Here is a 24,579-nt window from a genome sequence, read left to right on the forward strand (position 1 = left end):
ACTGTAAATGCGCTACCTACACAGGTGGTAGGGATTCCTTTACAAACACTGTGCTATTCCCAGCTGTTCTCTTCTCTCAAGTCATACAAGGTTCATTTCCCATTACAACTCTTTGTCATGTAGCATACCTTTAACTTCAGAGCCTGCCAACATTACCGTTGTGAACTCCTCTCCACTGGGGATCACATTACAAAATCAGGCGCTCCATTTTCTACTTGTTTCATTCATAATGACTAGTGGATGGGATCCTCAGCCTTCCATGCCTGTTAGTAGCTTCCTGGATGTTTCTCATTGACTGTTTTATTCAAGCTAATATTTAGTCCAACATCAGCAAAAGTATTTTTACTATACTACACCTGATTTCAACTGCAGAAAGACCTCCCGATGCCAGAGATGTACTTCTATAAGCATCCTTATTTGGTGCAAGACAGAGTAAATATAATCCCAACTTAACAGAATTCCCTGTCACTCATGAGGGCATTTGATTTGACCTTACTGTGTTCCTGTTATGCCTCAATATTGATCTTAAGAACGCTTTATTATTATTACTGTTTACTTGAAATCCCACAGCAACAACACATTGTGCAGACGGGGTTATCCGTTCAAGCTAAGAACCAAACACAACCTCAGATTTGTTACGCATCTGTAAAGCATACACATGAAGTTTCACATGGAGAGATCACATCATACATAGGACCACTTGCAACTTTGATTGAGGTGAAACATCTGTTTTTCTGAATATTCCTCACACACACAAAAAAGTTTATGAAAACCCAGAATGTTCCAGTAAGATTTCACTGAGATTTTATGTCATCTGTCTAAAGAAACTACTATAGAAATACGTTCTCTATAGACATCAGTGTAATTGCATATCACAGATACCTTCCCCTGCTGCCTTCTGTAATGACCTCACATACCAACATTGCAGGGAAAGTCAAGTACAGCAATTATAAACCTACTCCAGATGCTCAGTTTGATAAGAATTTCTCTGAGGATCGTTGCTGAAATTAAAAAGCAGCAGCTAGGAATTGCGAGCAACTGGACACATTAGAAACCCTTCAAAATGGTAGGAAAACATCCTACTCCAAGGAGAGATTCACATCTCTCACATGAAACTGGCTGAATTTAGAATAAGAGTGGTACTGGAGCACAAAGAGAAGCCATGTACCTGTTTTGGCAGCCAGTGCTTTGTTTCTGACTCCAGTAGCTCCATGCGTCGTAGCCAAGCTTTCTGTGCATCCTCCATTATTTTCCTTGTTGGTTTGAAGGGCACGTTCTCCTATTGGAAAACCACAAAGGATTGGTATGCAGGACATGCTGCAACTTTCTGCCACCCTTCTGGGTCTTCCTCAGTGCTGCAGAGTCTTGTAGAGGGCAGGTGTTCTCATGTGGACTTAACAACGTATTCCTCATCCTTACAACTGGGTGAAGAGCCCTGGGAGCAGCATGCTGAGTGTTCAGTACAACACTCTTTTAACATTTACTTGGCTGTAATTCCTGGTGCTGTCACATGCACATTTCTACTCATACTGCATCCATACCAGTGTTAACACTTCAGTTATAAATGTCTAAACCACAAAGAATTATTGATTTAATGCCAGTATATTGGAAGCACACGGCTTACTATCTAGGCCTCTGTTCCAAAACCATCACTTCCTAGGTGATGCCATCTGGAAAGCAATGTATGATGCAGAGACCAAACCTGCAGACAGAACCCCTCCTTGGAGAAGATAAGAGGTATACCACCAGCTGAACTCTTAAATTTGGCTCCCAATTTTTAAGCATGACTCTAAATCCCATTGGAATCTCACTTAGGATGGATCAATTCTGAGTTTTTTTCCTGTTCGTTCAATTTCTGTCACTGTCACCATGGTGATAAGCTCTGTGGGAATTAACAGAATCATTTAAAATATGTTCAATAGTCACCCGATATCAATTTTAATGTGTGCTATGCTTCAGGTATTAGTTCAGAATACTGTTAACACTGAGGTCCAATGTACTACTGTAAATACTATTAAACTGCATTGATCTATCTACTAATGGCATCAGAAGACATTTACTACCCTTTAGCGCATAGTATTTCACTTTTTTTGGTCGAGTTCCAAAGTTTAGCACTGCATATGGGCAAGCCCCATAGCTTCCTATTTATTTATTTAAGAGGAGAATTAAACCATAGAGCCAGGGCATTATCCACGGCTATCAGCAACGCACTTCAGCTGAAAAGGCTTTAAGGATTTATTCAGCAGTATCAGCGGTAGTTCTACAGACTGCCTCTCCATTTTATGTTCTTTGCATTATCGTGCACTGGTTTTATTTTTCCATCATACTATTTTGCTATTTGCATTCACTTCAGTAGGGGACTACACGCGGTGAATTTTAAGTATAGAATTATCCAAGGAATGTATACATACCTTGCTATATTTGGCATGAAAAATAAGGAACAGAGTTTGCAAACAAGAAAATAAATAAGCTAGATATATCATAAACAATACGGGGAAAAAGCATTATTTAATCACAGGCAGTAAGACATCATTATCTTGGACTTAATGTTGCCAAGCAACATAACCAGTACAGAAAGCTACATAGCAAAACAGTTACTGTTAATGAATCATAAGTATGGAAATGTCCAAAGTAACATAGATTACATTGATAACATTATTATATTTCGTACACAATCTCATTTGTACGAGCCAGATAAGTCATTATAAAAGTACAACATTCTCATTGCCCTTTCTTCATTAATTTTTAACCTTGTTGAGCCGTTTATCACTGTCCAGTTACACGGCATAGAATATATAGTCCTAAAGACAGTGCATAAGAACGGATAGCAGAACGAATGTCAAGTGAGGGTAGAATTTTCAAAATACATTTTCTCTTAATTCTCATACTGTGGAAAATGTCTTACCTGAAAACCTCGTGTGCTGCTCCTTACCTCATACAGATGCTTTGGTTGTGGAATTTAAAGATCCACTAGGAATCTTGTTCTCTAGGACTAAGTCCTACCTTTTGTTGCAGGTTCATCAGACAATTTGTCCTAAAGGCATAAAAATCTCCCTAGGAACTATCAGCAGAAAGACAAAATGAGTAAATTACACTAAGTCTCCTTAAAGCACTTGGCTGACAAGATCAATTTCATAGAACATCCCAGTACGTAGAGATTCTGTTCCAGGTATTTACTAAATAAGGACCCTGATGTGAAGAGAGTCTAAACACACCAAAATGATGATTGCCACACAATGCCAAAAAATAACTGTCCATGTCAAGCAAAGTAGATAAACCGTACAATGGAATTAATGCATTACAGTCTGATTCTGCCTTGTTGGAAGTACTTTCAGTTTGGGCATTGCTAAGAGCCCCCACTGCTAGCACCACCTTCATGAGAAGTCAGAGATTCATCTGCTGCTGCTGCACTAAAGCAAGGCTATCTTTACCCAGTCTTTAGACTTCCAGTTTAAAATGAGGTCAGCAGAATCCAGTTTCAAGCCCAAATTAAAAGAAGATTTTCTTGAAAACAAAAGAATTTGCTGTACATGTACCATCACATGCACCTGTAAGCCCTATTTTTAAAGAAGCTGAACTTCAGCATATGCATATTATGTGTCTGCAGCTTCATAAGTTTGAGATTGAAATACAACTTAATCTAAATAAAAACCACAGCAGCTATTCCACTACTCCTTCTCACAAGATTCATAGTACCTACAGTAATCAGTTTCTAATAATAACTAATTATTTCGTTTTCTCTCCCTTCCCTCCATCTCCCACACTTGGTGGGCTGTGGTTGGACATGACCCTTTGTTGCACCACCTCCTCCACCTCCTGCTTTTTACATACAGGTTGTATTCAAGGTTAATCTTGACCTTTGGGGTCTTCCAATTGGAACTGAAAGAAGTTACCATTACTTTAAAGATACAAATTGCGTAACTCTGAAGATCTTTGTTGCTTTGTATTCATCCCAAGGGCTTTTATTCCTGAGCATTTTTCCTCAGCTGATTCATTGGCCATGAAGCACTGCAGCGAGACAGGAAAAAAAACAAACCAACATTAAATATCCAGTGAAAGATTTCTGCTGACTTCAGTAAACATTAGATCAAGCAAATAACCATCCATCAAACAATGTTGATAAATGAGTTCCAGTGAGAATAGATTTCATTAGTGAAGCTAACAGAAAGAAAATACCCATTCTCGTTTCTCTTTTATAGGATGGAACACAGAGTTACAGCACCTGGGCAGTGACCTTTTCAGCTGGTTTCCAGCATATAGCCTCAACGAAAAGAACTATCATACTAACATCTTACACAGGAACCACAGCAGAGGTCAAATAATTAACAGTCCAGGGAGCACGGGGTGCTTTAAACAAACCTGAAACTAAACACAAGTCTTCTGCAACCCAGCTGAATGCCTAAGAGAACAATTAGCCAGCCCACCACAGAAAGAGCCCTCTCTCTTGATGGATATCAGCTGTCTGCTTCCCTAACCTCTCCAGCACACAGCTTTGTGTAATGCAGGTCGTGCTCTGGGCTGAACAAACATCCAGATTTCTTTAGCTTAGGTTCACCTTCAATCAGACAACACCAGCTTTCTTGTTCTCTTACTTCTGTGCTCAGGAGGAACAGCCATCCCTCTCCACTGGCATTACCTAAATTGTTTGTTTGGACTAATCCAAATCCATGCATGGAAATCATTTGTGTTAATAACTGCACTTTTTCACCTGCTGATTTTTTTTTTTTCCCCTTCAGTAACATTTACAAACACTACTTTTAACCAACCCTTATTATTCCATCTTACTTAAGAGCTACTTAATATAATAGCTTGCTTTCTTTTCTTTATATATACTCCAGAAAGATAAGAAAGCCCATGAAAAAATAAAAGAGGGAGGGATGGAGGGGGGAAAAAAAAGGGAGAACCATCGTTTTCATAGCTCTGTAATAATGAATAAATAGTTATTGCAACCACTGAAGTAAATGACCCCTTTAGCAATTACTACATCTCTAGAGCTGATGAAAATTGTGATCCCTGCGCGGTCTCCTTAAGGGCACATTTAATTTTAAAGACAAGCTGTTATCTTCCTCTGATCAGAAACTCTTTTCTTCCTGAGCAGGGCACTGACCTGAGGTCTCCTATAACTCATGGTGACTGTTCTCCTGTGTTCTGAGTGCACTTCAGCACCCACAGAGCTGTGCTCCTTCAGGTGATGACAGAAATCAGCTGATCACTGCCTCACATTTGTAATCCAAAATAACCAGTTCAGGACAAAATCAGTAGAAAAAAAACCCTAGTAAACGGCAATGCTAATAGAACAAGATTTGCATGAACTTTGCTCACACCTAGACTGAGCCAGAATTTCCAAGTGAGAGCTTACTTTCCACACCCTTTGCCCTTCTTTCACTCTTCTTGACATGAACAAAACAAGGATTCATGGCTGGATCAAGCCCACTGAGTGCCTGGGCAGGATCTTTGCTCTCCCCCTAAAGTGTTGCATTTCAGAGGAAGGGGAAACAAACCTGGCACAGTTGGGTACCTACTCAGTGACTGAAGAGATACCTTGGATGGCATCAGAGAGGAAAAAAAGGCATCCTGCTGCCATTTACCTCCATTCCTTGTCCCCACCAGTCATTCCATCCTGTACATCATGTTGTTTTCCAGTCAACTGGCTTTTTAAGACAGCGTGCCACGCTGTAGTCATATTCATCCTTAACCACAACGCTTCCTCTGCCTTGAACATAATTCTCTGAAGTGCTCCAATATGTTTTTCCTTTATACTTAGTTAACATTTCATAGTTCAAACTGTGGAAGTGTGAGATTTTTGCTTCCTTCCTCATTTCACACCCCAGCATCTCCTTTTGAACTGTGTGCTTTTCTTCCTCTGAATCTTCCCGGTTGTGCAAGATGGTTGGCTGCAAATGGCACATGAATTATGCACCCAACATTCCCCTTCATCTTTTTTAAAGGCTCTGAACAACTGTTCGATCATTAAAAATATATGCATAAATAAAAATCAATTGAATTAAAACAATAGTAATCTGAAAATATTCTGCACCTGGTACAGTACTTTTCCCTTAGGCACATGGGAAAAGCTCTGCTGTAATATCTGAGAGCTGCTGTGGCTTTTTATCCTTCTAATCTCATAATCATTATTAATGTTTTTAAATTCCAGATGGTAGCTACCAACAAACTTGGAATAGAGAGCAAAAATGACATACCCCAGTTTCCATTAGAAGCTTGATTTGGGAGATTATATGCTTCTGTGCATTTCCAAGCCACTGCCACCAGCTTTCTGGACTACACCCAGTTCCCAGTAGCCTGCACAGGAAAAAAGATGCCAATACTTTTGAGATCTCAAAAGTATTTTTATTCTAGATTAAATACAATTTTTTTTTCTCCATTTTAAAAAAAAAAATGACTTACTGTAAGTTTGAATTTCACCACCCGTTAAATTCCTTCTGGTTGGTCATTATAATTCCAAAACTCTGCATGTGAAATTCTCAGTAAAATGCTTTGGGTGTTTTTTCCTGGAAAATGTTTCCAGTTTGACAAATGACATTTAAAAAATAAATCATAATGATGGCAAAGGCTCCCACCAAGTACAGAATGACGCATTTTGTGTCATCGTAGACCTGCAGCCCAAATCTCAACAGTCCTCTAGTGCTTTAAGACAAGAAGTGAATCTGACTGTAGGACTATGCAGCTTTAATAGCTACACATTTGATCATAGCTACACCTCAGTCTTGGAAAGCATGAGAGAATTGCACTTATGATTTCATAGAAAGTAAGCTCACTCAGCAGTCATAGCTCATGAGACCTGTACTACTTCACTGGCATTATAAGCAAATTCTGCTCAGCCATACAAGTTCTGAGCTTTCCATATAGCTTTTTTCTTTACAACTGACTGCACCCAACATTAAGAGTAGATGTTAAGTTTCATCACACAGTTGGAAATCAGACATCCTATTTATTTAACAGAGCTGACTAAGCTTCCTGTGACAACCGGTGATGAGCTTCATTTTGCAAGCAGAAAGTGGACAGAGGAGCAACAACAACCCCGATACTGAAGGGCTAAGTAAAAGTTTCTCTAATCCATGAGATTATATTGTACTGAAGGTACAACAAAGCCACATGGTTTATTGAAAACATATATTCTTATTTCTAGCTGTCTCTTATGTTTCCATATTACACTGTGCTCCGTAAGAATTTATAATAGCTGGCACCTTATCATTTGAAGTTAATATTAGCAATTTCAAATTTCTTATACTATCAGTGCTTGTTTTCTCAGAAGATGAATTTATCCTTAATGCAACACCAGTAGAATGCCAAGCTTATACGAGTGATGGTAAAAATGAAGTATCTTATTTTACAAACCAGCAGCCCTGAAATAGCTGCATTAGTGTAGCAACAGTAAGTACAGAGCTCACAGAAACACGCTGAGTTTGGTAAATACAATCATTATTTCTCATCTCTTGATGGCCTTGCATGCAGCCACATGAATGGAAAAGTCAATCATTACCAGCGCAAGCCTGGCATTAACTCTTTTTCCAGTTTCTAATTGTTATGTTTTTACTCAGAGGCCAAACAATAGAGACTGACTGCTTCTCTCATTCTCAGATCTAGCTCCTGTTGAGCCATAGCAAAACTACCAGTATGCTGAATTGGTTTTGATTGCTTCTCGCATCCTACCAATATACTTGAGTAGGCAAGACCTTAATCGTGCTAGAGCAATAATAGCAGAGCCAAGACTTTTCTTAAGAAATAAACCCATTTAACTATTTAGTAGAAGTACACCTCCTGACTGTCCCCACTCACCTGCTTCACCTCATACAGTGGTGTGCACTAACTAGACTGCTTTCAGATGAAACCAAATTGGAATTGCACTTCAACTGTAAACAAGCATTCAGTTCACAGAACAAGATCCTAAACGACCAGCTCATCGTTAAACCCCTCATCCCACCAAAATGCACATATCACAGAATCACAGAATCACCCGGGTTGGAAGGGACCTCAAGGATCATGTAGTTCCAACCCCCCTGCCTGGCAGGGCCACCAAACATCCACATTCAGATCAGGTTGCCCAGGACCCCGTCCAACCTGGCCTTGAACACGTCCAAGGACGGGGCATCCACAACCTCCCTGGGCAGCCCGTTCCAGGGCCTAACCACTCTCCTAGTAAAGAACTTCCCCCTAACATCCAACCTAAATCTTCCCTCCTTCAACTTGGATCCATTTCCCCTAGTCCTGCTGTATATACATATACTGAGTATCTTGAGCCTACACCAACACCTGCATGTTTCTGTACATCCACATCCACTGATCCACACAATTTCCTACACTGATGCAGCCTACAGAACCAAACAGCTCACAGGTCAGTCTTAAGTTCCTTCTCACTTGGGCACTGTAGGAAAAGTAATTCTCTTTCTGTTCTTACTGTCAAAACAGAAGATGGAACAACTTCTGACTTACCAGGTCAGTACAGTCCTCAAGGCTTTGCAAAATAACAAGCACTTCAGCCTAAGGCTTGCCCTCTCAAAAAAGACAAATATAGGCCATACATACACAAATATACATACCGATTACATTTTGTAATTTGCTAAACGCTTCTGGAGATGACATTATCAACTGAGAGAGAGCAAGGGATGTATTCTAAATGTTAATACTTGCAAACTTTAATGCATATTTTCACAAAGTAATGCATGTTCAGTATATATCAATTCAGTGCAAGAAGCACTTCAAATTACTGGTTCGCATGATTCTAGCAGAATTAGCCTGACCTTCCTTTGTAGAGAGATCTTTTCAGGTGAAATAGTTGGCTCTTCTCATCTGATCTCAAACTGAGCCACTTCCCACCTCCCACAGTAAGCTGTAGCCATGCTCCTGCTGTAGCCGTGCTCCTGCTGTAACACACTCTGCTGAGCAGGACTGCTCGTGCATTAACAACTTCTTGCAAGAATTCACAGGCTCAAAACATAATCAGGGTGACCCATTTTATGCATTTAGGCAATTTTCAGACTGTACTAAACAGTGTGGGAATACACCACGTATCAAGCTTGTTCCGAATACTGGGTGGGGGAAATGTTTTTCTTGTTTCTTTTGGAGGTTTTGTTGTTGTTGTTGTTCTTTAAAACAAAAACTCTATGCCATTCCATACAGATAGCTAAAACAGGGTTGCTAATGCCATGGCATTTTGGAAATGGTGCCTGTTATTTTAAGGCTTGTTTGATAAATTGCCATCATTAAGAACTTTGAAATGACTGGATCTAATGCAGCCACGCAGGTAAATCAGAGCAGCATGATGCCTGCCCTTGGCTCTTGTTAAGAAAAGGCTGCAGCCCAACTCAGGCACACGTAACAGAATAGACTGACTGCTGCTGCATCACTACCATGCAGGATGGAAAAGGAGCAAAGGACAGTACAGCAGAGCAGAGACAGCATACATGCATAATGGGAAATGCTTTTTACTTATCTGTGCAGTAGCGTGCAAACTTTTTCACCTCTGCCTTCCCAAGGAAACAGAATTTGAGTCTTAGAAACCATGTAATCAGGGACTCAGTTTGAAATCAAATTAATGATAATATTATCAAAATAAATCTCTCTTGGATGTAGAGATAGCTAATAACATACACACAGTTCATACTTGAAACAAACTTGGAGAAATGCTCTATATTTACCCAATGCTTAACTCCAAAGGTACAGGATGAAGACACACAGCACATTTTGGTTACACTGAGCACAGTGAATACCACTTAGCTTCATCTCCAACTTTAGATCAGCATTGCTGCCCTGCACAACCTCACAGTCAGTAAAGGGAGAAATGTGTTTTCAAGAGAGATGCAACATCAAAGCCCTCGAACAGACAATTCCTCTTTTATTTCTGCAAAGAACTTCACTGAAGAACGTTACAGAATCACAGAACGGCCAGGGTTGGAAGGTACCTCAAGGATCATGAATCTCCATCTCCCCTGCCACATGCAGGGCCACCAACCTCTACATTTAATGCTAGACCAGGCTGCCCAGGGCCCCATCCAACCCAGCCTCGTGAACTGCAGAGGAGCCTGATGGCCTTCAAGTGTTCCTTCCAACTCAAACGTTTCTATGATGCTATAAAATTGCAGTTGAAAATGCTCGTATTATTATTCACCCAGCCCAGACCATACACTTTGCATCACTATGGGCTGGGTGTATCTATTGGTGTCCACTTATGATAACTTGAAAAAGCAACAACACTTCTATTTTCTGGGCACAATACTAAAGAAGAGGCAAGCAGCCTCCGCCCCAGGGCAGGAAAACACATCAACACAGCAAGGAGAGGCTGTGTGGGTGAGGAGTTTCACTGCTGCCAGTGCTGTGGAACCTCACGTAGCTGTGAAGCAGAAGTGGAGAGAAAAAAAAAAAATACTACAGAGGCTGCAGTAGATAGAAAGCCAAGGGCATGAGCCCAAGCAAGCAGCAGGACTGCGGCTCTGAAGCTCATAGAGAGGCTCTGGGCTAAATGCTGACTTAAAGGCTGACTTTCTCAGCTGGGAGCTGAGAACAGAAAAAAGCTGTCACTCTCCTTTCTCCCCCTTCCCACCCTAAGACTTAATTCCCAGCTGCACCCTGCTTATGTGGCAAACGTTGATGGATGAAGTTTAGACATGGGACTTAGCAAATCCACATAAGGAAGGTTCACAATGTGGGTTCACAACGCTTGTCTTGACCAAATTTTAGAATGTGCAAGATTATTTTTTTTCCCCCTTTTAGTATTTATCACATAGTTTGAGTGGACTCTTAGTAGATTGTGGAAGTATACATTTTCTTTGCTTATTAAGTAGAATCAAAGGCTTACTGAATTAATACACAACCCATCATTAGATTTACATTTTCTTCTTCTACAGCCTAATCTCCTCTAATATTTAAGATTGCTGGGGTCCAGAAAACCCATATCTACCAGAAGCCTTTGCAGGTAGTTATGTTAGTCAGATACTGAACAGATGAAATAGATAAAGAACTCTCTTTAAATGGAATTCAAGTGTGACAGAACAGAACACTTTGTCTCTGGTATTTATGATTTTACTATCACATCTATAAGGAGAAAATACACTTTATAGACCAGATGTTTCTGGAAGAATTCATCACTGTCAAAGCAGCACTCCTGCCTTTAGGAATTCCAGAATGGCAGCTGAAAAGGTGTCCTATTTCCTATGTTTTTAATATAATATTAAAATATTGTGTTTGATTTGCTCTTAATTACAAGAGGTAAGGATGTAATTTACTTAATGAGACAAGGCTAAATATAGCAGAAAGGGGTACTATAAAACCTAATGAAATTTTGCAGCTGCTTTTATTTAGGGAAATAATAAATTCTAGCCAAGAAGCTGAAGGATTGAAAGGGGAAGCAAATTCTCATCACATGCCTGAAGATTGAACGGCTATTCACCAGGGTACTAATAATCTTCAGAGCCAATAGCTCAAGATCTCATTAAAGCACAGAATAGATTAGGGATATTAAAACACTCAGGTCTGGCTGGTTGCTCAGACGTGCAGCATCTCACTAAGTGTGAAATCTCACTTAGTTCTACTCTAGCTTTTTGTCCAGTTTTACCTAAGTGCTTTTCAACTGGGAAAGCGGCCTATGAACTTCTGTACTGCCTATTTCATTTCCCAAATTGGCAAAATCAATTCACATTTATTTTACGACTCCAAGCTGCAGTTTTTCTATCATCAAAGGTTTGTTCTTGCATCGGTTCAGAAAATACAATGCATTATAAAGCCTTGAGAGTATAAAGAACAACAGACGTAGCAGTTTTTCAGATCCTCTGATTGCACAACCATCCTTCTCATATACAATCATCACACCTAAACATGCTCTAAAATACAACAGTAACTACTCTGTACAACCTGTATATCTACAACCCCTAAGGCTGTAAAAGGAAAAAAAATAAATAAATGTTGTCTTTAGCTAAATGAATCTCTTCCAGAAAAGAGCCGGCTTGTTCCCTCATTAAAAATTGAAGGAAAATAGGCACAGAAATTGAGGGAAATAGGTAAAAGCATGGATCTTGTCCTATATAGTGTATTTAGTTTAATTAAATGTTGTATCTTGAACAGTTCTAAATACATTCACTTGATTCATCTTTTGGAAGTGCTAAAATACAATTTAATCACTGTCCACTCTTGCTAAGTGTTTTGGTGGGCATTTTGACAGTGAAAGGCTACATTCCCATACAGCAGTTCATACCAAACTCAGCAGCTGGAAGCTCTAGATTTAAGGCTCAACATAAGATCCACTTGCTTTTGTTGTTGTTAAGTGAAAATAATTAACTATTGCAAATAGAATCACAGAACCACCAAGATTGGAAAAGACCTCCAAGATCATTTAGTCCAACTGTCCACCCACCACCAATATTTCCCCATTAAACCATGTCTGTGTTAAGCTCTCTGGCATTTAAGCTCTTCAGACCAGGATTAAACGTTTAATGGATCTTTCATGGAAATCATTCAGGTAGATCAGTATTATGTAAAGTGCCTCTACGAGGGAATGGCACTCTAAGCACAAGAGGATTTACCAGTCAACATGAGAATCTGCAAGACATTTTCAAGCCTTCAGAAATCAGCAAGCCAAATCTTATAAAGCCAACATGAAACAAACAAATATCTTGAAGTACTTCCTCACCTGCATCTTTAAATCAGCCTATAATAACAACTTTAGCTGCTGGACTTTTCCATCTAGGCTTTTTCTGTTCACTCTGAAAACAGAAGCATATATTTCTTCTCACACGATTACTGAAAGCAGTCAAACTGTTGATTCCTTCTCAGGTGGTGCTATCCCTGCAGCCATCCTTTCCTCTGACTAACAATTTGTATGACATATTTCCTCATCTTTGTTCCCTTATTAGCAAAGCAAGCAGTAATCAGGATGGAGGAAAAAAAACCAACAGCATATAAACTTGCAGACCAGTGAGATGAAAAAAGAACACCACTGGAGGGCAAGGAAAGACAGACTTGCTAGGTCTCTTGGCAGCTGGCATGGCGCAGCATCTGACTTCTTGTCTGCAGTGGCTGCAGACCTTCTAATTCTCAGGTGAAAGAAGCCACTTTTTGCCTTCTCAACCAAAGGAAATTTATTTTTCCCCTCACCTCTTGGGCATTAAAATACAAGCTCATTCATACTGCTTAGAAACACTGAACTTTTTTTGAATTTATGTTACAGTAGAGTCAACCTACGCTACTCCCCAAGCTGACTCTTTTTTCACTTTCCACCTCTCATCTCCTCTACCAAGCCTGTTCCAGTGAACCTCTCCCATCTCATCTTCACAGAATCTTTAATCTTTTTGGGTGATTTATCAATTTTTATTATGTCAAAAAAAAAAAAAAAAAAAAAAAGTAACTCCTCTCTCCACAACTTCATCTCATTGAATAAGCTGATAAAAGACAAACTTTTCTCTCCTGCAGCCTGAGGGAAGCTCTGTGCCTGCTGTCTCTGTCATCTAAATGACATCACATGCTCTCAACATTTCCAAAAGTCCTACACGTCTTTAGATGATCTAAATCTCTTCTTACCACTAGCTGTACTCCCAGTTTCCAATCTCAGCAGTACAACTGATTGTGGGCCTTATTATCAATTTCAGCCAACAAGCTAAAAAAGAAATATATTTTTTCAACTTTGTTGGATGTTTTTCCTCTTCTTTCAAACCTTCTCCTGCCTATTTCTTCCTTAGCTAACCTGCTGCCAAATCTCATTTTTCCCTTTCAGATTGTTCTCTAAAACATCCTTCCTGTCTCTGATCCTTAAACCACGGTAGAGACTTTTGACATTACCCATTTTCCTGCTTGTCTCTCTGGTTTCTTCAGTGTACTGGCAATACTGCTGCTGAAAATACCTCTTGGCATCCAGTTTTCTCATTTCTTTACATTCCACATCAGATCCAGGCTTATCGCTTTCAGCTTCAGAACTATATAATATAGTTCCCACATATATTTAAACCTCAGACATTAGTTCAGCCTACAATGCAGTTTGAGTTCTTCATTCCAAATGTCCTGTTTCTGAGTCCTTCCCAAAGTATATTCTGCAAAAAGGAAAAAAAAAAAAAAAAAAAAAGACACTTTCTGTCAGAAATATACTTCTGAAATTCAAGATCAGCAATTATCAGTCCTACAGCTGCAAACAAATTATGTTACAGCTGATCACAGCAACACTCCATGCATGTTCAGTCTGGAATGTATCATTGAACTTGCTTTACATCTTTCCACAAATAACAGCGAAACTGAACATTAACAAGGACAAAATCAGTAATTATTTGACTTTTATGAATAGGCAAGGTGAGGAACAATATCCTATATGAAGAGAGAAAGAAAGGATGAAGTGGCTACAATAGGTAGATGTCAAGAGAAACAGTATGCGTCATAAGGAAAGCCAGTTGTATTGAAGTCTTTTGGCTCTGATTCTCTCTGATTCTGTGTTGTGCAAGTTCTCCTTATTATGATTCACACTTAAGACTTCCCTACGGAAGTGAGGCAATAGCCAGTTGAACAAGGGGACTAAGATAGTTTCACAGTAATTACTGTACCATCAGCTAGGTATAACCTAGAACAGATGTCTTCCACTGGTCTGCCCACTGACTAGAAAAATGGGCACGTCCTTAGAGACCTGAAGATCTGCCTCATCAAACTTCTACATTAGTCCATTTTCAAGACCTTGCAAGGGCAGAGAAGTCATTTTAAAGCAAATGCCTAAATCCAGAAAAGCTTAATTCAGAGTTCTGCTCTGAATGCATTTGTAATATTCAGTCTCTGTCCAGCATTCGGTGATAAAAGTGGATTTTCTTACCTTTCAGCCCACCTTGCCTTGTGGAGCTAATATAACTACAATAAACTGAGTGGAATTCTGCCTGCTTTTTTTCTGGCTCTACACAAGTGCAATCTCATGAAAACAATACTTTCCCCAAACATTACAGCTTAATGGTACCTTCTACTATTGTTAACAAGAGAAAGCAAAAATGCTATCTTGAGTCATGCCTCAAAACAAAGGGCTTGCACTCAGGAGCCCTGTTACTTCTGAACTGAGCACACAAATACAAGCGTGCTGCTCCAAACAGCTACTTTCAGTCAATTCAGGGAGAAAAGACAGCTGAAACTTAAACCACTTTCAAACTTCACATTTCAGTGCTTGAGCAAGAACAAAGGCTATCAGGGCTGTAATAAATTTTAAGATTGTGTAATTATTTGTACCTGTCCCTTCCTTTGCAGGGAAACACATAGCAGGAACCTGCTGCCTTGAACTGTACCTTCCAGCCCTACAGCTGTTCAAGATCATTTCTGTAGCTATACGCTTTACCTCTTTGGAGAGCACGTGGCAATGATCGCCAGCTTCAGAAAAACAGCAAAGTCACTTAGAGAAAAATGCATGTGGCAATAACCCAGTGATCTGGAGTCATGGTTCCAGAGCTGCTGGGGCCACAGACTTGTGCAACTTTCTGTCAGATCTTTTATGCAACTGTGCAACTACTTTCTGTATAAGGAATGAAAAACATGAGCCCAAACCAACTGACAAGATTTATTTGCGTGTTACAGCATTCCAGTTCTCTAGACACGCATCTTTAACCATTTTTTCTTCTCACACAGTTGTATTCCAATTATGAGTATTCTGTTTCATTTTTTGTGGCTGTTAACAGAAGATACTGAAAAAAAAGAAAATCTATAGACATACATTTTTCAGTGAACTTACTTCAGTAATACCAAGGCAGCTCTTGCATTTACTTTCAATGAGCACTCAAACCATTGTGTTTTCCTGACATAAACGCCTGTGGAGAGAGAATGAACGACAAGGTCTTAAGCCAAAACATTTGTGGCAACCTAGCTCATCATTCAATTCAGAAATGAAGTGCACTCATTCCTTTAATAAATAGGAAAAAACAAGCTATCATGATTTATGATTGTGTACCTCTAAGCAACACAACCTGAAAATTAAAAACAAGCAGAAAGCTGTCTGTCTACATTGTATAAAGGTTACACTTTACAAAGTCAGAACATCAAGAGGTGAAATGGAAAAATACACCTTTTATCATTTAAAATATTGAGTAAGATTTAAGAAAAAGATATTTTTACTGTTTTTTCTTTTTTTTTTTATTCAATCTTGATTTGTTCATACCTTTCTCAACACTATTTCTGAATGTGATCTTCAACGTACAAGTAGTGAGTCATTTTTCTTTCCTTAATTTCCTTCTCTTGTCTTTGTTCTAGATATTGCTACAGGTCTTAGGGCTTAGCACGCATGTTCCTCCACCACAGCTGTACTTCTTCAAGTTACATTTCCCTTCCATGACGCAGCCTGGTCAGAAAATCAGTTCCATAGGAACACTGTTGAAAGTAGGATTAACAGGACAACAGAAGGTAAGAGGAAAACACTACAGACATGGCACATACCCATTAGATATATTTTACAGAATCATAGAATCACAAGGTTGGAAAGAACCTACAAGATCATCTTAGTTCAACCTCCCTCCCATCACCATTACTACCACAAGCTATTAAGCCATATGTCATAGCAGCCTCACCAGTGCTGAGTAGAGGAGGACGATCACCTCCCTGCTCCTGCTGGCCACACTATTTCTAACGCAGGCCAGGATGGCATTGGGCCTCTTGGCCACCTGGGCACACTGCTGGCTCATGTTCAGCTAATCATCAACCAACACCCCCAGGTCCCTTTCTTCTTCACAGTCATCCAGCCGCTCATCCCCAGCCTGCAGTGCTGCATGGAGTTATTGGGGCCAAAGTGCAGCACCCAGCACTTGGCCGTGTTGAACCTTATCCCATTCCCCTCAGCCCAGCAAACCAGCTTATCTACATCCCTCTAGATTGACCCCTCAGCATGGCATGGGAACAAGTTACCACACAGAATCTAATACAGCTTGCCATATTTTTGCTAGTATGTTCAACGTCCACACAATGAGAAATTGCACATTAAACTTATAGACCGATTTCATGCTGATTAGTCTATGAGGGAACTAGGTAACTGGGTTGTTACAGTTCTATCTTTAGAAATGAATCAGAATTACTGCTTATTTAGAATAATTTAAGATGTCTGACTGTGCCTGTTCTAAGCATCCATTAACAAATGGTAGCTTTTACTTGACTTCCCACTGCATTAAACAGGCCATTTCAGTACACAAGACAAAGCAGCTCATCAGCTGGAGGGTGAAAATAAATACACAGGAAGCAGGCATACAAACAGAAGTGTTAAAATACATCTGTCTTACGCCAAGATTCATTTGTAAATTCATTGCAAGAGCAACACTAAGTCACATCAATGTGTTTTCAAGATGATTAGAACACAATCAGAATTAGAAACCTTTAGATATGGTACTAAGGGACATGGGTTATGAAGAAATACTGATGGTAGGTGGACAGTTGGTCTAGATGATCTTGGAGGTCTTTTCCAACCTTGGCGGTTCTAGGATTGTACCACGTAACGCTTAAATCCCTTTATAGCAATGGGATTCTGACTTACATCCTCAAGATTTCTGAAGTGATTCACAGATGCTGTGTGAGACACAGGAGAGCTAGAATTGAAGACAGGCTGCCCTGTAGTCAATGCTGGAGTAATGCTATCTATCAAATTCAGCTGTTCACTGCAAGGAGCAGTGGGGAAACACTTCTCTGTACTTATAAGCCCTTTGGTTCACAAACCTGAATCCTCTCCCAAAGTGGAATGACTAAGTTTACTCCAAAGGTATTTAAGAGGCGGGTAAACCACCCCTGCAATCTCTTTTAATTCAGTACCTTTGAAATCTCTAAACACAGAGTTATAGAAGTTATAAATAAAAGTCTAGTCTCTCAATAAGGGATCATTAATGCTCTTTAACAAAAAGTATCAGCCAGCAGGCTTTAGCATGACCTGAAAAGGGAGATACAATCATCCAATCTATTTGGTTTTCAAAGTCCCTCTCTGCATACAAGAGGGATTCACTGAGCTAAAAGTGAAGGAAAAACAAAACAGAACAAAACAAAGCCCCTTAAGCTGCTATTTGGGAAAGCTCAGGTATAAATAAAACAACAGATGTTTCTGTTTGTTTTGTGAAAGGCAGTAATCGAAGATCAGTCATCCATGCATCAAACAAGTGCTCTCGGTCTGCTGACTGAACAGCGGTGTGACAGCACCTCAGTGCCCCTCCGGATCGCCTTCGAAGATGACTCCTGTAGGCAAAAAAAAAATGCCAAGGATGTGCTGGTTTTGAGATCTGAGTAAGAAAACCCCTCGGCAGTATCTACAGCACTATTTTCTGGAATTATGGAAATAACCATAGGTGACTGAAGAAATTCAAAAGACAAAAATGAGGCATGAATGGGATGTTATGCAAATTAAAGTGATGTGGATGCAAAGATACAAGTATGCCTTACAGTTTGGTCCTGGCTGCCAAGGAAGTTCAGCGTTGATTCACCAACTAAGTCTTCCTACAGCCATTGCCTCAAAACTGCAATATTTCTTCTATAACATCAGACTTTGTAGTTGAGACAGGACAGGTACTGACCACAAAAGATAACTGCATCAAAAGCAAGTACTTTGTGGAAATGATGTCAATTACAAAAGCAACTATGATAACAATAAGACTAAAAGAAGAGCTCACCTCTTCAATGGCATCAGTTTTCTCAAGGCCTATCTATGGAGCAGGTACAAGATACTGTCTCTCTTTATAGGTCTTGTCTTAAAGCTCATGCATTTTAATGGGAACTCTTCAGTATCCCAAGCACTACAGTTTGCAACAGAAGCAGGAAGAAAGGAGCAGTGCAATCTGGTCCCGTGCTAAGAAGATGCCCTCCTGGCTCCCAGAGGCCAGGAGCAGCTCCCAGCCCTACCCTTGTGCTGGCAGCATGGGGCACAATCCATACCTCCCCTTTCAGGGTGCCTGCCCATCACCCGTGGGGTGCCAGCATGGCAGGCAGGGTAAGTTAGGGGATTGCACAGACAGCACAGGGACACACACAGCTACAGCACCACATCTTCAAAGGAGAGGCATGTAATGCAAATAGAAGAACGTTCATTCCCAGAACGATGAGTTCTTGTAGCCACAACAGCCTGCCAAAAGGACAGAGGTGAACATGCGACTGCCAACTTACAGGAGACAGCTGGAGAAGAGCGTGTAGATAGCTGAAGGTGTTTACTCACATTCTGGAAGGCTTTAGTACAGCCATTTATCTGTTATATTGCTGCTATTAATCCTAAGCATGCAGTTCACTGACTGAGGGTTAATTACAATCTATTAATAAATCAACAAACCACTTCGATCCTTATTTGATTTAAACCATGAGTCCAAATCCTGTATAAGCACATGCACTTCTCCGTGTTTTCTGCTCGACACTTACACACAACCTTCAGCTAAAAAACACAACTTCTCATTTTCTATTTTATTTTGTTCTTCCTCACCCTCCCCTGAGAGCACTTAAGATATGCAGGAAATCAACTGGCTAGCTTTACCTGTCAAATTTCCTTCTGTGCTGACACTTACCTCCCAGAACTTACTTCTCTCCAAATTGGAATGATATGGATTTGATGAGTGGACTGTTCAGTGGATGAGGAACTGGTTGCGAGATCGTACCCAGAGAGCAGTGGTCAATGTCCAGATGGAGATCAGTGACCAATGGTGTTCCTTAAGCATCAGTACTGGGTATGGTGCTCTTTAACATCTTCATCAGTGACATGGAGTCAGTGTGATCAGGAGTGCCCTCGGCAGTTTGCAGGTGACACTGAGCTGTGTGGTGTGGTGAACACACCCAAGGGATGGGATGCCATCACAGAGACCTAGACAGGCTGAGCAGTGGGACCCAGGAGAACCCCACGAGGTTCAACAAAGCCAAGTGCAAGGTCTTGTTCTTGGGCCGTGGCAACCCTTACTATCAGTACAAAATGAGGATATAAGAATGGAGCACAGCCCTACCAAAAAGGACCTGGGTGTATTGGTGGATGGCAGCTGGACATGAGCCAGCACTGTGCCCTCATAGCCCAAAGAGCCAACCACATCCTGGGCTGCATCCAAAGCAGCGTGGCCAGCAGGGCAAGGGAGGGGATCTGCCCCTCTGCTCTGTGCTGTGAGACCTCACCTGGAGCACTGCGACCAGATGGGGAGTGCTCAGTACAGGAGAGACATGGAGCTGCTGGAGAGTGTGCAAAGGAGGGCTGCAAAAATGATCCAGGGATGGAACACCTCCCTGTGAGGACAGGCTGAGAGCTGGGCTGTGCAGCCTGGAGAAGGGAAGGCTCTGTGAGACCTGATAATGGCCTGTCAGTATCTAAAGGGGGGGGTATAAGAAAGGACAGACTCTATAGCAAGGACAATGTGATAGGACAAGGGGAAATGGTTTCAAACCAAAAGAGAGGAGATTCAGATCGGATATAAGGAAAAAGCTTTTTAAACAAGTGGTACTGAGGCAGTGGCACAGGTTGCCCGGAGAGGTGGTGGTGCCCCATCCCTGCAGACAGGCAAGGTCAGGCTGGACGGGGCTCTGAGCACTGATGGAGCTGTGGGTGTCCCTGTGCACTGCAGGGGGTTGGACTGGATGGCCTCAAATGATTCTAAGATTCCAATCAAACTATTGGAATAACCTTCCCTCCCCCATTAGCAGTTTCCTACTCTGGTCCAAAATATATCTTTTAATTAAGAGTGACTATTAAATTATTGGATTTAACAAATTAAAATTTAGGACTAATGCTTATGCTAGCTTCCCCAATGCAGCTTTGGAACCAGGTGTTCTAATGGAATTATATCCACTACATCAGATTTTTACATCAGGATATCCTAAGGAAAACACATCTGAAAGATTGCTGGCTTCTCCTTCCTCCTTCACAACTGAAAAAGCAAGCTAAAACCTGACTTCTAGACAACACTGAAAAGCATCGTCTTTATTTTAAAACTGGTTTAAAAACAAAAAGGTATGGTTCAGTTCTCAACCTCTGCTGATGACATTTTCATAAGTTAGAGGTAAGCAAGGATTATTTCTCATGCTTAAAACTCAAATTCTCAGTCATAGGAACTATAAAATCTGATGCTTGGGGTACAGAACACAGGGTCTTACTATCGTTCTTATATCCTAAGTAGCCTTGGATAAAACATATTGACAGATTTTGTACTCAAAGACACTGAAAAAACTCAATCCTTGATGACCAATGACTGACCTCAGATCCTATCAGTCTGTGACCCTCAAATAGTAACATTCATTTTAGAATTATACTTGCATTTAACTCTTTTTTTTATTGTGCACTCTTGGCTTACAATTGGTCAAAATTATTCTTTCCCCAAATTCACTTTTCTTTCTTCTGCAGTCAGGAGAAAAACATTCTGTATGATGCATAAAGATTTTTAAAACCACCTAGGCTTGCAAGACACAGCATATCACGTTTGCAACTGCTTCTTAGAAGCTACTTATTTTGCAAAACCTGGCTTCTTAAACAAGCACTTAAAGTTTAAAATAACTTCCCAGACCAACAACTGGCAAACTACATTCTTCTTCATTACAATTTCAGAAAGGAATAGTCATAAAGCTGGAAAAAAAAGTATGAAAGCCTTACATGAATTAAAAAAAAGCTATTCATAATTAACTTTTTTCAAAGGTATCGATCTGATTGCCATACAAAGAAAGTGATCAGTGGAAACCAGACCTGCCAATAACTCCAAGAAGGGGGAAAAAAAAGCCCTGCAGTTATAGTGGTGGAGCTGGTTTTCATAAATATGTTTATTTTGTAGATGCTTGAAATTTTAAACATTTGTAACTCACGGAGGGTAACATCATGCAAATTTTAATGCCTGACTTATATGAACGTTCCTATCCTCTACAACACGAAAAATCACCACCTGCTCTGTGTTAGTATTTAAAGCTGGCAAGCAGCCACGATGCTCACTGATCTTTTTTTTTTTCCCCTCACTTAATTTTGATTAGGTGGAGGAAACATTACAGATTACCTCACATGTCAATCTATTAAGTGCCCAATGCTCATGCAATCTTCAGCTTCTGTGGGCCAGTAACTTGTCCTACCCCCTCACACACCAGAAGTCAAGAAATTAAAACGAAACTTGCATCACAGTGAAAAACTGTACATTCATTACATTCATTTAGCACTGCAGTGCAGTTCAAAGTTTATCAAACAAAAAATTGTTCATAAAACACTGCTGGTCAGGGGAAGAAACACCTTACTTGTCAGTTGCATGCTCCCTAATTCCAGCTAGCATTGCTCCAATTAATAGATTTGTTACTCCCTACTTCTTCTTTCCCAGCCTTTTTCCACATTATCTATACTTCTTTTTTCTTCCAGGTGATACAAAGAAAACCATTCCTCTATTTCTCTCTATCCAGAACATACCTTCTCCCATTACTAAGTCATGTCCATGCCTTTCTGTTTACATACTCCACCTATGGAATGTGGAACCAAAGAAGAGGATATCGATTCTAGAATAAATCTCCCTCTTCCCCAAAAGCACCATAGAAGCACAGTAGGAGCCCATCTCCAGTTAACATTTACCGAGCACATTCCCACCTCCTCACCCCCTTAACACATCTGAGTCACCAGTTGAAGTGACTGGAAATCAACCTGCTGAAGCAAAAATGCATGAAGTTCACAGTTATTTGACATGCATTTCCACAGCAGCTCACATGTGGAAAACTGAAGAGTTCCTCTTAGAACATGTAAACTTTGTCTGAAAGACAGAGCCTGTGAAGAGAGGCAGTATCTTGGATCAAGTCCATGGATGGTCTATGAGAAAACTTAAGAGCTTGTTTCTCCAAAGGTATTAAGTCTTCATTTTAGGGGCTGTAAAAGTTATAAGATGACTTGTACTTTATCTCCCTTTCTCCAGGAGTACTACCATTCTCTAAAGGAAAATGAAAGATGAGTCCCTTCCTTGTGAACTGTTATGCTTTAGGCTTGTCAAGAAGATGGTTCCCCTCCTCATCACACTATTTTATACCTTCTCACTCATTTCTTCCAGCCAAAATCTGGTACAGAACACCTCCTTCTCCCCCAGCTCTTAAATTAATCTTCTAGCCAGTTAAATACTGCATAAGTTGCTTCTTTCAAAAAAGCATTTTTGTAATTTTGAGAATTGAACGTTAAGCAGCAGGTGGCAACTTTAATATCTGCATTTGTCTTTGAATCATAGCTCAATAAACCCTCACAGAATATTAAAGCTTCTGCCTACCTTGCCTACTTGGCCTGTGCACACCATCCTGTCAAACTCCACCTGCTGGATCATCTTCTTACGGCAGGCCAAGAGAAGCTCTGACACATTTGTTAATACAACACCTAAAAGAATGATACATCTGTTTTAATGATGCACTTACATACTTTGCACACTTTTCCTTCCGACCATTCCCTACCAGCACTACAACCAAGTGAATCATCGAGTAAATTACTTCTTCTTAACACCTCAGGAGAACGGGCCTTACTCATACTTAAGATCAATTCCTAAAAATATTTATCTACAGGAAAAGTTACAGCCCCATGCAACAGGTATGGAAGTAGAAAATAAACTTCACAATTTTCAGCCTCTAAAAACAGAAAAGAAGAAAGTTTGGCAAGTTTGGAAATGTGATTTAACTTACCTTTAAGCACTACAATATACAACTGGTACAAAGTTCCTTGCAATTCCAAAAGAATGCCAATTCCAGAGAATGCCACTTGTAAGCTAATTAGTTTAAAGTATACAAGTCTGTTTGTGTGCTAGTTAACTTTTCTGCTTGCTACTTCTCTCAGTAAACTTAGTCAAATGATGGCACAGTCTGTTAAAGGTGGAATGAAGCATCAGCCTTTTCTGTGGTACCCTACCCTCCTTAATGTTTAGAAACAATCATTTTTGCATTTGCAAGTAGAAGGAGAATTGAATTTGTGTTGCAGGTACAAAGAAGTGTGAACTAAAGATATTGTTACAGCACTTATTTAATCACTTCCTCTTGCACAAGTCAAACATTCAACTTTCAAACGCTAACTGATAATATCTTTTTAACTATAATTTCCAACAGACAAAAACCATACAAAGTTGGTTAGATCTGTGTATTTGCTGATATTCTCTTCTAGTATGACTTAAATTTATTTGTCACCAAGTAGAGTTGTTCATTATGACCTACCATCCTTCAGGAATAATTTGAAAATACAGCCCAAGACTTGCAAATCATACCTGGAATAGTCTGTCCTACTGAAATACTGGGAGAGGAATTACATTTGAGAATAGTATCCAACATTTGAGAGTATACATTTGAGTATTGAGTATATTGAGTATTGAGTATACATTTGAGAATTTAATCCAACTGGGAGAGAATGTACTACTTAGAATAATGCTCAAATACTTCTCTAGAAAAAGAAATGAGTGCCATTTTACACAGTTGATGTAGCACAGGCATTCAAATTCCTTGCTGCATGCAGATTATAATTTCAAAACATTGTAACAAAATAAGTAGAAGTGGAGACTGTCCACTCAAGTTTGATAGGAGCTTCAAAATAACTTTTATTACTTATGAAGAACTATTTTGCTCCTCTTCTACTAAGTTCCTCTGTTTTTGCTAGATCTCCAAATGAAACTGTAGCAGAACTTCTCTGTGCAGGTCTCACCTAAGAAGAAAAGAGGAAAAAAA

General features: G+C 40.0%; 1 long non-coding RNA gene across 20 annotated transcripts in view; it reads right to left on the reverse strand.

The window, feature by feature from the left end:
• LOC125688905 (uncharacterized) overlaps positions 1-24,579 on the reverse strand; it is a 45,095-nt gene that overhangs the window by 20,330 nt on the left and 186 nt on the right. For 11 of the 20 annotated variants that reach the window (XR_007374934.1, XR_007374948.1, XR_007374946.1 and 8 more), the window contains exons 2-8: positions 23,554-24,556; positions 23,151-23,254; positions 16,115-18,159; positions 15,692-15,767; positions 13,786-14,033; positions 6,201-6,300; positions 1,169-4,008 (exon numbers count right to left, since the gene is read on the reverse strand). This is a non-coding gene — a long non-coding RNA (uncharacterized LOC125688905). Of the gene's footprint in view, positions 1-1,168; positions 4,009-5,588; positions 5,895-6,200; positions 6,301-13,785; positions 14,034-15,691; positions 15,768-16,114; positions 18,160-23,150; positions 23,255-23,553; positions 24,557-24,579 lie in introns of all 20 variants that reach the window. The other 9 variants (XR_007374940.1, XR_007374941.1, XR_007374950.1 and 6 more) reach the window with 9 other exon arrangements.

Source organism: Lagopus muta, chromosome 2 (genome assembly GCF_023343835.1).
Source record: "Lagopus muta isolate bLagMut1 chromosome 2, bLagMut1 primary, whole genome shotgun sequence".
In the NCBI taxonomy this organism is placed as follows: domain Eukaryota; kingdom Metazoa; phylum Chordata; class Aves; order Galliformes; family Phasianidae; genus Lagopus; species Lagopus muta.